The following is an 8,388-nucleotide window of genomic DNA, read 5'->3' on the forward strand; positions in this document are numbered from 1 at the left end:
CAATATCCTTACTCAACCTTGGGTTCCGTATCACCAGCTTCCTTGTCCCCTTCTGCCTTCTGGCCCTTGTCACTGGACTACTGTACCTCATTAGTCCCATTTGTAAACCTTTTCTTGAGTTCTTATAACAGTGGTCTTATGTAATATTTGTCCTTCTGTGACAGTAAATTCACTCAACATAATGCCATCCAGATTCCTCCATGTTACGTTTCACAGATTCATCGTTGTTCTTTATCATTGCGTAGTATTCTGCGGTGTAAATATACTATAATTGGTTTATCCATTCGTCCATTGATGGGCACCTAGGTTGTTTCCATCTTTTTGCTATCATGAACAGTACTGCAATGAACATGGGTGTGCATATATCTATTCACGTGACTGCTCTTATTTCTCTAGGATATATTACAAGGAACAGGATAGCTGGATCATATGGTACTTCTATTCCTAGCTTCTTAAGGAAGCACCAAATCTATTTCCAAAGTGGTTGTACCATTTTACATTCCCATCAACAGTGTTTAAGCGTTCCAGTCTCTCCACAACCACTCCAACATTTATTATTTTGTGTTTTTTTGGATTAATGCTAGCCTTGTTGGGGTGAGATGGTATCTCATTGTAGTTTTGATTTGCATTTCTCTAATGGCTAATGATGGTGAGTATTTGCTCATGTGTGTTAGTTGCCTGAATGTCTTCTTTGGCGAAATGCCTGTTCATATCATTTGCCTATTTTTTAATTGGGTTATTTGTCTTTTTGTTGTTGAGGTTTTGCACTATCTTGTAGATTTTAGAGATTAGACGCTGATCAGATTTGTCATAGCCAAAAATGTTTTTCCCAGTCTGTAGGTTGTCTTTTTACTCTTTTGGTGAAGATTTTTGATGAGCCTAAGTGTTTGATTTTTAGGAGTTCCAAGTTATCTAGTTTCTCTTCTGGTGTTTGTGCATTGTTACTTATGGTTTGTTTTCTGTTTATGCCATGTATTAGGGCTCCTAGCATTGTCCCTATTTTTTCTTCCATGATCTTTATCATTAAGACAAACATATTTATTACTTTAAATGGATAAACATAATTTTATATAACAAGTATAGTAATGCATGGTTTCTTTAAACATGCTTTGAGATTCACATACCCTTAAGTTTATTGGTTGTAATTGTTACCAAAAAACCCTTTAGGCTTAGAAACTGCATATTATGGACAACTCCTTTCTCTTAATAAACATTATAAGGAACCATAATTGCATTTACAAGAGACAAAATTTGTATAAATTTAAAGTGAAAGAAAAATATTGCTCCTACTCCCACCCTAGGCTGAGAGTTAGTTGTACATTGTGTGCTTGAAACCACCAAATAAAAGTTGTTCTTTAAAAGAAAAAGAGAAGCATGTTTGTTTGATTTGAGTAGGGAGTACACACACAAGAATGAAATTCAAAAGGAAGGCACTAAAGGACACATAGGGAAAATAATGTTTATCTCCCACCCTATACTCTGGCCACCAAGTTCCCCTCCTAGAAGCTGTTGTTATCAGTTTTTGTGTATTTTTCAGAAATATTCAGTGCTCAAACAAGCAAATACCTCTATTTTCTTTTTGTTTTTGCATAAATGGTAGCACACTAGAAATTCTATTGTGCAATTTGCTTTGTCCACTTTTATATATCATATAGATTGTTCTATGTAAGTATGTTGTTGTGTGCCATCTAGTCGATTCTGACTCATAGCAACCCTATATGACAGAATAGAACTGCCCCATAGAATTTCCTGTAATCTTTATGGAAGCAGATCATCAGATCTTCTCTCCCTAGGAGTGACTAGTGGATTTGAACCACCGACCTTTTGGCTAGTAGCCTAGCACTTAACCATTGCTCCACCAGGGCTCCTTCTATATTAGTATCAAAACCCATTGCCCTTGAGTCGATTCCGATTCATTTTTTAAAAAGATACATAGTGTTCCAATGTATAGATGTACCATAATTTATTTAACTAGTCTGTTTATAGACATTTAGATTGTTTCCAATATCTTGATGTTATAAACAATGATGCCCCAAATATATGAAAGAATATACACTATACTATAGGTAAGTATGTATTTATGTGTATTATTGTATATATGTGCACTGTGTGTGTATGTATACATATATATATACATAAATGTTGTTGAGCTCTGTCAAGTCAATTTTCAACTCAGAGTGACCCCATGTGACAGAGTAGAAGTGTCCCTTAGGGAATTCTAGGCTGTAATCTTCATGGGAAGAGATCACCAGGTCTTTCTCCCTTGGAGCCTCTCGGTGTGTTCAAAGCACCAACCTATCAATTAGTGGCTGAATGCTTAACTGTTATACAACCAGTATATGTATGTATGTATATGTATATAAAATCACTCCTAGAACTGTAATTTCTGAGTCAAAGGATATGTATATTTTAAATTTTGACAGTGGAAATATACGTTAGAGATTTAAACAATGATAAAGTATATTTGAAACAGAAAAAGCTAATTGGAATTTAAAATCAAAATGTGTAGAAATAAATAAAATTAGGAGTAAAAACATTTGTTTAAAGATTGCAAATTTATTATAGTTAAACAAGACAAAGTAATAATTAGTAGGACTTCATTTGGCTTGATAATGAGAAAAATAATACAGAAAACTTGAAGAATAATTGTCAAGGACCCTTAAAAACCAAAAAACCAAACCCGTTGCAATTGAGGGGATTCCGACTCATAGCAACCCTATAGGACAGAGTAGAAGAGCCCCATACGGTTTCCAAGGAGAGCCTGGTGGAATCAAACTGCTGATCTTTTGGTTAGCAGCCATGGCTCTTAACCACCATGCCACCAGAGTTTCCAAGGACCCTTAGGGTAACTAAAAATAGTTTTTGCGTGGATGTTTCCCACAATCTCTTCTAATATAGAGAAAAACATAGGCAGAGTAATTCAAAATCATATTTTTAAAAGTGACCACATAGATTCATAAAATGGATAGGAGAAGAAGAAACAACTTTACAATATAAGTATTAAAAATAATTTGTGTATCTCCTATTTATACAAATTACATTAGGCTTACTTTTGCTAGATATTTCTAGAATTTAAAAAAATGCATATTTGGGGGTAAGTTGTCAGTTTTATAGAATTATTAGTATGATACATTAATGGTACTAACTGGTGCATAACAGATTACCACAAACTTAGTTTAAAACAGCACCTACTTACTGGCTTCCAGTTTTGTGAAAAAGAAGTTCAGGCTGTGTCTTCATGGCTGAAATCAAGATGTGGGCCAGGCTGTGTTCTTATCTAGAGTTCAGAGTCCTCTTCCAGTCTCACCTGGTCGTGATAGAATCCAGTTTCCTGAGCTTTAGGACTCAAGTCCCTGTTTCCTCACTGGCTGTCAGGTGGAAGCTGCACTTAGCTCTTAGAGACTGTCTACATACATTGCCACATGGCCCCCTCCATCTTCAAATCCAGCAACAGAATCTCTGTAAAGTTGAAATCCTTTCACACTTCAAATCTCTAATTTCCCCTATCTCTGACTCTTAGACCCCAATTTAAAGGTTTTTTTGTGATTAGGTTAGGCCCATTCAAATAATCTCCCTGACTTAAGGGCAACAGATTTGGGGCCTTAATTACATCTGCAAAATTCCTTCACAGCAGTACCTGGATTACTGTTTCATTGAATAACTGGGACAATGTCTGTGTATACCAGGGGCTGGGAATCTTGGGAGCCATCTTAGAATTCTGACTACCACATACCCTACTATACTTTAAAATAAAAAATATCTTTTTGTTATTATTTATTTAATATATCACCATCACTTCACAATTCATCATGTTCACTTATGCTAAAAAATCAAGTAAGAAGCAAGTTACACTATCGGAGATTGTATATATTCTCTCTCTCTCTTTATTTCTCTCTGTGTCTTCCTTCCTTCCTTCCTTTTTAACTTAAAACACATGACTTGTCTAAAAAAAAGTTTTGAGGTAATCACACTAACATAGCCTTTAGTATAAAGCATATTTTATTCAAAACCTCTTCATAAATTTACAGAAGTTATCAAAGTATAATATTTGCTGCCAGGATAGAAAAATAAAGACAAAGTAAGGTGTCTTGGTTATCTAATTCTGTTATAAAAGAAATACCACAAGTAGATGGCTCTAACAAAGAGAAATTTATTCTCTCACAGTCTAGTTGGCTACAAGTCCAAATTCAAGGCGTCAGCTCCACGGGAAGGCTTTCTTTCTCTGTGGGCTCTGGAGGAAGCTCCTTATCGATCTTTCCTCAGTCTGGGAGCTTCTCAGTGCAGGAACCTCTGGTCCAAATGATGCACTCTGCTCCCGGTGTTGTTTACTTGGTGGTATGAGGTCCCCCAACTCTCTGCTCCGTTACCTTTCCTTTCATCTTTTGAAGTGGTGCGGGCCACACCCCAGGAACTCCCTTTACATTGGATCGGGGATGAGACCTGAGCAAGAGTGTTACATCCCACCCTAATCCTCTTTAACATAATCGATTCTTGCCTCATTAACCACAGGCAGAGATTAGGATTTACAACACTTGGAAAAATTATATCGATCACAAAATGGAGGACAACCACACAATACTGGGAAACATGACCTAACCAAGGTGACACATATTTTTGGAGGACACTGTTCAATCCATGACAAAAGGCTAGTTAAAATCCAATTTTTCTTTTTTTACATAATTGCTTCTTTCTTGATACATACTCAAATGCAGTGTATGACAAATTAGGAGAAATAATATAAAGAAGCATACAATGATCCAAGTATTCACATTATATAGAGCCTTGCAATGAAAAAGAAAATTGAAAAGTTAATACATAAAATAATCCTCCTGCAACTTCTTACTTACAGTATAGTCAATTAATATGTTTACTTTGCAAATGATAACTTTGCAAAATGTTGCAAAACAGCAGAAGAATCCCAATCCACTATGCCCAATTGTAGAGAGAGAAAATTTCTGATGGGTGAATTCTGATAGTATCTCCAGGCAAAGATGGTTAGACTCTAGCTGAACAGGAAAAGGAAGTAAGAGAGAAAGGGTCAATATATAAATTAGAAAAGATTAAGAGTGGTCTCTCCTGGACAACTTTCAGAAGGTTATAGTTACCATCTTTAAACTAAGGCTAGACTCTTGACCAGAATTAAAGTATAATAGCAAAAGCATAACAGAGGAGAGAGGTGTTGATGGGTGAAAAGAGTGACTGATGGGAATTCAGTAACTGAAAAGCAGATAATGTTTCATACTTGCATACCTTGGGTCAGATGGAGAAGGGAGGGGTGAGAGAGTCTATGTGAAGTTACCCAATAAAATATACAAATCCATTTTAACTATCAAATCTGAAACCTCTTAAGTGGCCAAAACACATAGAAAATAAACAGATACACTAAAAAAAGAAACAAAGGAAAATAACCTGGAAGGAATTGAGTGAAATAAGGAAAGAAGAGGGAGCTGCTAGGGAGAACTGGAAATGAAAAAACAGAAGAACACCTGTGTAACTGATTGATAATGTAGAAAACGAGAACTGAAAGCCTAATTGGAGTAGCAAAGATGAATTTGACATATGGCTAAATCAGAAAGGAACAGAAAGACGGAGCCATAAAAGAAAACAAGAGGAAAATCATACTAAACTGTGTTTGAAAATACCTGATTGGGAGTAAGAGCTACTGATAATAGACGTGAAGCTTGCCTTTTTTGAGAATCAAAATATAAATCCACCTGGTTTACTGCTGAACGAGCAGCCATCAGGACACTTCTAATAACTAAAGATAAATTCTGTTTTTTTAAGTGAATTTATCACAAGCTAACCTTTGCCATATATTGCTACTACTGTGATGGCCCTGAAGAGACATAACTTTAAAATTTATTATTAGGTAGGAAATGCTCCATGTTTATGCCGTCATAAAGTCTTGGTGTATTTTCAAAATAGTTCTCTAGCAAATCTTATCTTAAACACTCCACAAGTTTAGGAATTTGTTCAAGGTCTCACTCTATGGGTAATGGAGAGTGTGACCAAGGACCTTTGCTTCTTTGGGTGGCCTGTCCTAGCTACCATCAGTACTTTATTTTTCCCTTACCTTTTTTTTTCCATCTATCCACCTTTTTGGTTTGTTTTCATTTATATATCAGGGAAGATAAAAGAAAATGTGTTTCTTTTGTTGTTGTTGTTGTTGTTATTAATATTTTTTTTAATCTATAAGAGTATATGAAGGTGAAGAGACAATTGGCTTCCACTGAGGATTTTTGATTCCTGTGCTGGTGAGAGTTTAACAATCAGCTCTCCAGGGAGAAAAAGACTGGGTTTGTAGCATTTGCTGATTATCCTACTGTCAAAGGTTGAAAATCGTGTGCCCCCAAAATGTGTGTCAACTTGGCTAGGCCATGATTCCCAGTATTGTGTGGTTGTCCACCATTTTGTCATCTGATGTGATTTTCCTACATGTTGTAAATCATACCTCTGTGATGTTAATGAGGCAGGATTAGAGGCAGTTATGTTAATGAGGCAGGAATCAATCTACAAGATTAGACTGTGCTTTAAGTCAATCTCTTTTGAGATATAAAAAGAGCCAAGAAAGCAGAGAAACAGGAGGACCTCACACCACCGAGAAATAGTGCCAGGAGCAGACCACATCCTTTGTACTGGGGTTCCTGCAAGGAGAAGCTCCTCCACCCGGAAAGATTGATACCAAGGACCTTCCTCCAGAGCTGACAGAAAGAGAAAGTCTTCCCCTGGAGCTGGCACCCTGAATTCGGACTTCTAGCCTACTAGACTGTGAGAGAATAAATTTCTTTTTGTTGAAGCCATCCACATGTGGTCTTCCTGTTATAGCAGCACTAGATGACTAAGACACCTACCATGACCAATTTAAGCTACCAATACAATGTCATTGAATGCAGAGCTCAGAAGAGATGCACACTATTTCCACTATACATATACAAGAGACTTAACCTCATCATCATAGACAATATCAAAATATAGTAAAATAATTAGGAAATAATTTTGTCAAAATATTTATTACCTTTGTCTTAGTATAATTAGTATTAACTGTATACTTAAAATAGTTTTATTTTTAATAACAGCCATATTTAAAAACTGGCTCACAAAATTCCTAAAAATATAACAAATGGTTCTCATAAGCAGGAAAATAATGTCATCTGATATATTTTCAAAAAATAAATCTATAGAAAAGATTAATTTGTGTTTTGATCACTTGTAAGAGGAAATTTTGGATAGATAAAATGTATTCAAAATTTACAATCCTCTTCAGGTATAACTTCCTCCAACCTCTTTTCTAGGGAAGATGGAGTCTAAAAAAGAATCATTTATGCTCGTACCCTCATGGAGCTTAAAATCTAGTGAGAAAATGTTGTCATTAGGTGCTGTCAAGTCAGAGCAAACCCTATGTACAACAGAGCGAAACACTGCCGGACCCTACAATCGTTGTTATGCTTGAGCCCATTGTTGCACCACTGTGTCAGTCTATCTCGTTGAGGTTCTTCCTCTTTTTCACTGACCCTCTACTTTACCAAGCATGATGTCCTCCTCTAGGGCACTGATCCTTCCTGATAACATGTCCAAAGTATGTGAGATGTAGTCTCACCATCCTTCCTTCTAAGGAGTATTCTGATTGTACTTCTTCAAAGACAGATTTGTTCATTCTTTTCGTAGTCCATGGTATATTCAATATGCTTCTCCAACACCACAATTCAAAGGCATCAATTCTTTGGTCTTCCTTATTTATCATCCAGCTTTTGCATGCACATAAAGTGTTTGAAAACACCATGGCTTGGGTCAGGCACACCTTAGTCTTCAAGATGACATCTTCACTTTTCAACACTTTAAAGAGGTCTTTTGCAGCAGATTTGCCCAACGTGATGCGTCTTTTGATTTCTCAACTGCTGCTTCCATGAGTGTTGATTGTGGATCCAAGAAAAAGGAAATCTTTGACAACTTCAATATTTCCTCCATTTATCATAATGTTGCTTATGGGTCCAGTTGTGAGGATTTTTGTTTTCTTTATCTTGAGGTGTAATCCATACTGAAGGCTGTAGTCTTTGATCTTCATCGGTAAGTGCTTCAAGCCCTCTTCACTTTCAGCAAGCAAGGTTGTGTCATCTGCATAACACAGGTTGTTAATGAGTCTTCCTCCAATCCTGATGCCCCATTCTTCTTCATATAATCCAGCTTCTCTGATTATTTTGCTCAGCATACAGGTTGAATAGGTATGGTGAAAGGATACAACCCTGATGCACACCTTTCCTGACTTTAAACCACGCAGTATCCCCTTGTTCTGTTCAAATGACTGCCTCTTGATCTATGTAAGGGTTCCTCATGAGCACAATTAAGTGTTCTGGAGAAAGATAGGCAATAATTAATCACATATTTCTGTTA

The sequence above is a fragment of the Trichechus manatus genome, unplaced genomic scaffold (genome assembly GCF_000243295.1).
Source record: "Trichechus manatus latirostris isolate Lorelei unplaced genomic scaffold, TriManLat1.0 scaffold00074, whole genome shotgun sequence".
Taxonomy (NCBI): domain Eukaryota; kingdom Metazoa; phylum Chordata; class Mammalia; order Sirenia; family Trichechidae; genus Trichechus; species Trichechus manatus.